At 53.6% G+C, this 8,036-nt stretch overlaps 1 protein-coding gene across 1 annotated transcript in view; it reads right to left on the bottom strand.

Moving 5' to 3' along the window:
• Positions 1–8,036, bottom strand: part of LOC102495642 (SH3 and multiple ankyrin repeat domains protein 2) — a gene marked incomplete at its 3' end in the record, with an annotated part of 501,991 nt that overhangs the window by 3,190 nt on the left and 490,765 nt on the right.

Raw genomic sequence — 8,036 nt, 5'->3', positions numbered from 1 at the left:
CCACAAGGCGACCGGGGGTGGCGGCGGCTGCTGCCTGGGCGTCATCCCGCGCAGAGAATCCGCAGGCTGGGCTGGTAGCAGGCGAGGGGGGAGGGGGGCCAGCCGGGGGCTCGGCTCTGAGCAACCCCTGTGGCCAGCTGCAGCAAAAGACTTTCAGGGCCTGCGGGCAGGGGGCTGGCTCCTTGGTGAGAGGAAGCCCATCATTCCAATCCGGCGAAAGACACTGGGGCACTGCGCTGGCCTCCTTTTAGGGATGATGAGTTGCCGGGGGCCAGGAGAAAGAGGCATGCGGTGTCCACCTTCAGCTGACAACCTAGAGCCACACTGGCTGCCTCCTGGCATAGTATTCTCTTTTTGAAGGAAAGAAAGCGAAAAGCTCCAACTTTGCTTTAGCTGCCAAGGCCTCTTCTCGTTTCCACTAAGGGCGCTTTGCCATATGATTGTCCACCCGCAGAGGCACGCGGGTGTGCAGGACAGAGCTGGACTCCCCAACAGGCCGCAAAGCCGTGCCTAAGCTCGTGCCCTCCTCCACCTTCCCGGTGGCCCACAGAGGGGGTGTGAGAAGAGGCTGCCTGCATTCCCCCCAAGCTTTTGCGGCTGCCCCGGAAGTCAGTCAGGAGCCAGGAAGGCGGCTGTGGAGGGAAGCCAAGAGCGGGGAGGCAATGTGAGAGAGGCTTCATCCAGGGTGTGGAGGGGCTGGCGTGGGAGCACTCGAGGGTGAGCAGAAAGGACCTGGTGGCCAGAGACCCAGATGGAAAGGGCTGCAGAAGGGCCCTAAGGAATCCAGCAGGCACCCTCCCAGAGCGGGGAGGCCTGGTCGCAAACAGCAATCTGGGAGCAGGGTGCCGTTGGTCTTAGTCCCAGAGGAGGGAAGGTCAGTTTTGCTCTGCATGAGACTTGCCTCTTACAGGAAGTGCATGGCCCAGCCTCCAGCCAGTTGCTAACAGCATAGAAAACGCAGATCATGGAGGAAGAGGGTCAGGACAAACACAATAGACTCAGGGATAGTCCTGCAAGGTGCCCATTTTATGGATGAGGAAGTGGGGTTCAAACAGGTTGGGGAACACAGCCAGAGAATGTGCATGTTCTGGGCCCCAGCCCCATGCATCAGAGGATTACGCAAAGAGCTCGCAGGCTGACTGTCTTCTAGGGATGAGCCAGCACGGTGATGACATACACCTTGACAGCCGCAGACCATGGCATTCCAGAGTCTCGGAGGTCTAAGCACTTGGGAGTGATCAGTCCCTGGACTCTTGCTCTGTGTCCCATACCAGAGGAGACCAAGTGCAGGGAACCCCAGCCTGGGGTGCTCAGCCATGACTGTGACAAACTCTGGGCTCAACTTCCTGCAGCCCACCTGCCCTACTCAGGTCTGTCAGACCAGGGGTCCAGGGCCCTGAGAGCCCATGGGTGGGGGTACATAGATGCCCTGACCTTTAGCAAACCACAGGGCTCTCTAAACCTGTTTCCTCACAGATTAAAAGGTGATAAGAACAAGCCTCTGGGTCTCTTGGGATTATTGGTCAGATGCAGAGTAACAAGAAAGCCCCAGGGAGCTGTCTCTTAATCGTTGTCAATAACTGGGAGCAGGCCTGGCAGCCAAACAAGACCCACTGGCCACGAGGAGGCAGGAGGAAGGAGAGCTGGAGCCAGGGCCAGATTCTACTGCTACAGACTTAAAGGCCTTGCAAGGCCTTTAAGTGATCGGGCCCTCTACCCAGTCCCTAGACCTTTCTCTCTCCACAGCATCCCGACCAGAATACAGACCCATGTCCCTGATGTGAATGGCTTTCAACCACTGCCCCTCTTTCCCCTCATGCTTGTCAAAGAGAAGTCCCTGGTCTGGCTCCATGCCTCGCTTGTGCGCTATGTAGGCATGAACCCTACAATCTGCTCCTGCACGTCTCCATGGGAGGGTTCTTCAAAGACCCTGGCCACCACGGCCAAATCTTGACTCAGTACCGCTGTGTGGCTTTTCTCTGCTCAGTGACCTGCCCAAGGCCAGCAGCCCCCCTGGGATCTGGAACAATGGTGTCCACTGAGGGACCTGAGCCCGCTGCCCTTCACTCTCCCTAGGGACATGTATGACCAACAGCACCTGCCTCTGCCCAGCTCCACAGTAAGCATGTCATGTTCCTGCTGCTGGGTGACTCTGTTCCCATGTCCAAACATGAGGTCCCAAAGACCACCTGCCCCATCTCGCTTCTTAGCCAGCTCTTGCTGGCTGTCTCCTCCTCCATAGCAGGGCAGGAAGAGTTTCCGCACGGCATGTGAGCATCACATAGAGCCTGGTGCCATCCCAGCTCTGCTCTGACCCAAGGTCACTCTGACCTGCCAAACCTCAGAGCTGGGCTCTGCAAAATGGGAGTAACAGCATGCATCTATCTGAGGGGCCCAGGCCCGGCCCGGGGATGTGGTCAGTAGCACCCATGTCTATGTGTAGGATTGATGTGTGTGTATGCCAACCCTCTCCTCCGAGCATCCTCCCTCCTGTAAGGTTCTTCAAATCTCACCATCGCCCAGGATAAACCTCAGCAATTCCTAACCTATCGGAGGACGTCTGGGCCCACAGCTGTAACTATGCCACTGTCTGGTCGTCAAACCTCAATGACTCTGTTCTATCTACTGAGTAAAATGCCAAGCTCATTAGTCTCTGATATTAAGAAGGACTGTTTCTCATTTCTCTTTCTTGCATCATTTCAGGCTCCAAGCAGCTCCCACCCCCCCCCTGCCGTGACCCCACTTGCTTTCATTCACGGATCTAAGCAGCTCCCATCCCCCACCTGCCGTGACCCCACTTGCTTTCATTCACGAATCCCAACTTAGATATTTTACCAGCTCAGCTACTCAGAGTCTCAGTTTCTCTGTCTCAAAATGGGGCAAAAAAATCTACCGTGTAAGGTTTATAAGGGGCAAGTGAGACAATGCCCATAAACACCCCAGTGAGGGCAGGCCCCTCTAACTGGGAGAAGCAGCCCTTATTAACATTCTCATGAACCCTCTTGTGCTGAGAGACCCAGGAGCAAAAGTCTCCTTTGCCCCTAAAGACATGAGCTCATGAGGGGCACTGACTTCATCTTATGATCACAGCAAATGCCCACAGCACCCCTCACAGGCCAGGCACCCCAGGTGTGGCCGGAAGCAAAGTGGGCATGAGCCTAAGCAAGGAGTTAAGTATGGACAAACAGGGTGTTGAGTGGGAGGCGGCTGGAGGATGAGCTTGGGGTTCCCAGTGAGAAAGGCTCTGGGAGATTCCCCAATCCCCAGTCAGACCCAGAGGGCGGGTACAATTTAGCACTGGTGGAGTGCCTGCTGCAGGTTGCCAGCTCAACCTAGGAAGCCAGAGGAGGAGGAGGAGGAGGAAGGCAGCCTCAGGTCCTTCTATCTTGCACTGTTAGAGCAGTTCATGCAACAGGAAGGGAAGAGTCATTCTCATCAAACAGGAATTTGAGTCTAGAATCTGTGTCGAAAAGGCACAAATCTGCAGCATCCCCCATCTCATGGAATCAGACTAGGAGATCTCACACTCAGGCCGTAGGAAGTGGCTTGCCTTCCTGGATACCAGAAATGCTCTGAGGCTCCTTCTGCCAGTTTAGGACTCCAGAACCTGCTCTGGGACATGCGGCAACCACATCCCATAGGAGCAGCGTGGAGATGTGGCGTCCTCATGCTGCCGCTGGAGATGTGCTGAAGGCCCTGTGAACCGGAGCCTGTCCAACCTTAGCCAAAGTCAACCACTACCCCCCACACCACCCTCTGTAGATCTGCTCTCCAGATACAACCCAAATGTGCCATGATTTAATCTCGTGGGGGCACTCCTTATGCTGCTCCTAGGGAGAGTCTTACCCAAGCCTCTGCTAGGGCCCTTCTCACCCCTAACTCACTAAGAATCTGAAGTACTGACTGTGGGCTCCTTGGGAATAGAAGCCATGCCTCGATCATTTCTGAATCTCCCCCTGTGGTACAATATCGACTTGCATTACAAGAAAAAAACGTAACCCAGCAGTGCTGTCTTCAAATGTGCTATTTGAGCAGGGAGGGGGCACCTTAACAGAAAAGTGTGTATGTCTCCTTTGCCCACTGCTTCCTGCAGCAGAAGCTGTGGAAGGTGAAGGGGGCGAGCACAGCATGGCCACACACAGCAGAGCAGGCTGTGCACAGCACAACTACAGAGGACACCATCTACATCATGACCATCATAGAACCATCAGCTTACAGTGGTAACTTCAGTACAGATGGAAGGAAAGTGTCTCTATGAAGACCAAGCACCTTTTTCTAGTTTCTGAAAAGATGGAGCACAGGTCATCAGCTGCTGTGAGGAAAGTAAGAGGTTCCACGTGGAAACTATGTGGAAACTTTCCTGGGAGCCACGTGGTTATGACCATTAAAGTGCTCCATGTACCCAGGCCTCTGCTATTAGAAGCTTGAAATAAGACACAAGGGGTGTGGGAACTCAGGGTTGCCAGGCAGCAGGCCCCAGTCCCCACCCGGCACCCTACTGGCAGGCCTGAAGATGCCCTTGGTGTCTGCCTTGCAAAGACCACAGGTGGCCAAGAACCAAGTAGCTTTTCACAGTGGCCTGAGGCTCACTTTATCCCTTCTGGGTGCCATGATGGACCACATAAGGGCAGGTTGCCCCTCACCTAGTCTGGGAGCTGGCATCAGCAGTGACAGTTGGTGCTTAGGATTTGTTACTGAATAAGCTCCCTTGGCAGTAACACCTGAGTCTGGAAAAGGTATAAACTTGGGGTCATGGGAAGTGAGGCCTGGCTGACATGTAGGAGCACAAGGGGCCTGTCTGCCCTGTCCCATACGAATGGATACTTAATCTTGAACACCAGGGCTGTTGGGGTAGACCAGATGGCTCTACCCATAGATCTTAGAATTTCAGCTGGGATGATGGCCCTGTCAAGTCAGACAGCAACAGCAATCAAATAGATCTGGGGCGGACAGAGAATGAGTCAGAGGGAGGCTGGAGCATAGAGAGGGAGGCCCTAGTGTCTGCAGAGCTGCAACAAGGCTAGAGAGACAGGAGGGGTGGACCACACAGGACTGTGGAGGCTGCCGCCTGCACATCCAGGCCCAGGAATACAGCCGGTCAGCAAGACACCTGAATGCTGGTATTAGCCAGGCCCCTCACAGCTCACGCTTGTTCCCAGTATTACCCAAGGAGGTTCTGATGGTAGCAAAGCAGTTGTTCTATTTCCTTCTTGACATGCTAGGCCCGAGTCCTGCTAGCATGACCCAGGATTGACTTGCACAAATGGCAGCAACTTCTGTCCACCAGTTAGGTTTCTATCTAATGAAGTGCAGGGCAAGGCAGCTGCTGGAGGAACAAGCCTCCCCAGCCATTAGCATGGACACTGCCTGTGTGCTGCCTGGAGGCCACAGCTGGGACTGGTTTGCAGAAGATGAGGGCAGAAGACAGGCTAACACTGATGTGCTGGGTAGATGGGTTAGTGGTAGGGGGCGCTGATGGAGACCAGGTGTGCAGAAGGTACAGTACAGAGCTCCCAGAGGAGGCAGCAGGGCCGTCCCCACAGTGAGGCCCAGCAAGCCCCGATGCAGCTGGGGACCCACAGACAAGCCTACAACCTGGAAAATAAGCCTCACTGGCTCCCAAAACCCAAGCACAAGACAGTAACACTGAAACGAGTCTGTGTTTGATGAAGTGTTTTCAAAATCCAACAGGGTTTGACTTCATCACTTGTGAAGTCAGGTGTCCCCAATGCACTAACCCAGAGTGTGAGAACACGTGTAAGTCGCATTTCTTACTGTGAAGGAATCCTGGGTGTGCTGACTGTGGGTAGGCTATCACAGAAGCCACTGGAGGATTGCAAGAACTATGCCAGCCAACTGAAATTCCAAGTCATCAGAGTCATTCCAGGTGTTTTTTGTTTGTTTTTGTTGTAGAGTGCATGTGCTCACGAGAGAAAGTCAGAGAGAGACAGACAGGGAAAAGTGAGAAATCGCCCCTCAAGGGGATGACTATGTTGTACTCCCTTCTCTTCCACTCTCCTCTTGGGTTGTTAGGCATGCACCCTGTGTGATTTTCAAGCCATCAGGTCCAGGACTCGAACCACCATGCCATTAGCTGGTCCCAGATTTTTTTTTTTTTTTAAATTTAGAATTTTTAGTTTTTTTGCACATACTCACAAGATAGAGAGAAGGAAAGTGAGAAATTACCCTTCAGGGTGTATGGCCACACCACATTCCCTTCTCTTCCACTGTCCTCTTGGGATTTTGGGTGCACACACACACACACACACACACACACACATGCATGCACAACTGTGATTTTCAAACTGCTGGGCCTGGGACTCAAACCACAGTCAGCCATGTGGGAATTCAGTGCCCTACTACAACTGCTAGCCCCAGTTGTTTTTATTTTTAACAGCTAAAAGTTATACTGAAAGTGGGCTGCGGCATGAAATTCATTTGACTGGATCTGGGCTGGGGTTGCTCTGTTGGCACTCAGGGTACAAGGCTCATGGTGGGGTGGTGGTCCCTGGGGAGAGCCCTGGAGGACTCCTCTGAGATTGGGAGGGGCCTGCATTGCTCCTGAAAGCCACTTCCTGGAGCAGTTGGTGGGGGCAGACACCCCTTCTCCAGGGACAGAAGCTCAGAGAAGCTCCTGTAAATCATCCCTCTGTAATCGCATTTCAGTGGCAGGGCCTGACAGAGGCAGGAACTAGAACACTGTTAGAAAGAGGAGCCTCCAGGGAGCGGCAATGGCAGCGGATGTCCTAGAAATTTCCGGACTCTGCCAATCAGGAAGCAGAGAGCCATCAGTTCTTCCACAGGGGGTGCCAGCGTGAGGATGGGGACTCAACAGGTGTCCCAGCTCAAGAGATGCCAGCTTGGGGCCTTTGGCTGCTGGGTACGGGCAGCCAGCCCAGCCAGCTCACCGTGGCAGAGCTGGCTGCAGGGCAGCACAGAGGGCCGCTCTGTGGGTGGTAGGGGCAGGGGCAGCCTCGTCCTTGGGAGGGCCTGGCAGGCTGCAGGAAAACAGAAGGGGTTCCCCAGTCATCTGTCACTTGCTGCCTAGTGGGGGCCTCTCAGTCCTTGGCCACACATGCTGCCTCTCCAGCATCCTGCATCCTGCTTCCAGGTTGGTGTTGCTCTATTGCCTTCCCTCCATAATTTGCAGGGGAACCAAAGCAGAGCACCCGGAACCATCTTGCTGCTTGGAGTGACAGCCCATGCAAGGCTGCTCTCAGGGAAGTAATATTTCGCGGGTAGGAATGATGGATGTGGGCAATTCGTTCATGGGTGACACTCTTCCTGGCTCCTGGGAGCTGGGCAGGGGGGCAGTGTCATTTCACACCGCATAGGCGAGGATGATGGGCCCCGTCCCCATGGAGCCCGCACACCCACTCCTCGGAGATGTGCGTTTACGGAAGCCGTTTTTCAAATCGGCGATTATGAAAACACCCCGCCCGGTGTTTATTACGACCGTTTTCCTCCTCATTGCTAACGTGATAAGCAATACAAGTTTTTCCTAATAGAAACAATAATGTGCAAAGAACTTGATTCAAATTAAATTGTCTCATTACTTTGTAATAAATCACCCACAAGCATTTCCTAAGCGCTACCAGGCGTGTTACCTGCCAAAACGGCTGGTGGTGAAGACAAAAAGATACAGCTGAAATGCGTTCATCATCATGATGGGAGGTGATCATTGCTCCCTGCGGAGATGAACGGAAATGTGGTCCAACAGGGAAAACGACCGTCTAGGAACCCAAAAGACCAGAGTGGGACTCCAGCTTCACCAAACCAGGTCCATGACCTTGGGCAAGTTATTTAACATCACCAAGCACCGATATCCTCACCTACAAAATATGACTGGCCACTAAAGCCTTGAAATATCACAGTGGAGAGAGAACAGACTTACTTAATAGGCCCCTGGCACGGAATCTGGCTCACAGCAGGGACTTCATTGACTAATGCAAATGCACCTTAGGTATTATAGGTCTTGCTTCATTCTGGGAACTTTGTGAACGGAGGTATTTTTACGTGCCCCTCCCCATACAGAG

Source organism: Tupaia chinensis, unplaced genomic scaffold (genome assembly GCF_000334495.1).
Source record: "Tupaia chinensis unplaced genomic scaffold, TupChi_1.0 Scaffold000047_1, whole genome shotgun sequence".
In the NCBI taxonomy this organism is placed as follows: domain Eukaryota; kingdom Metazoa; phylum Chordata; class Mammalia; order Scandentia; family Tupaiidae; genus Tupaia; species Tupaia belangeri.
Note: the sequence above shows the minus strand (reverse complement) of the source record. Positions and strands in the feature narration are given on the sequence as shown.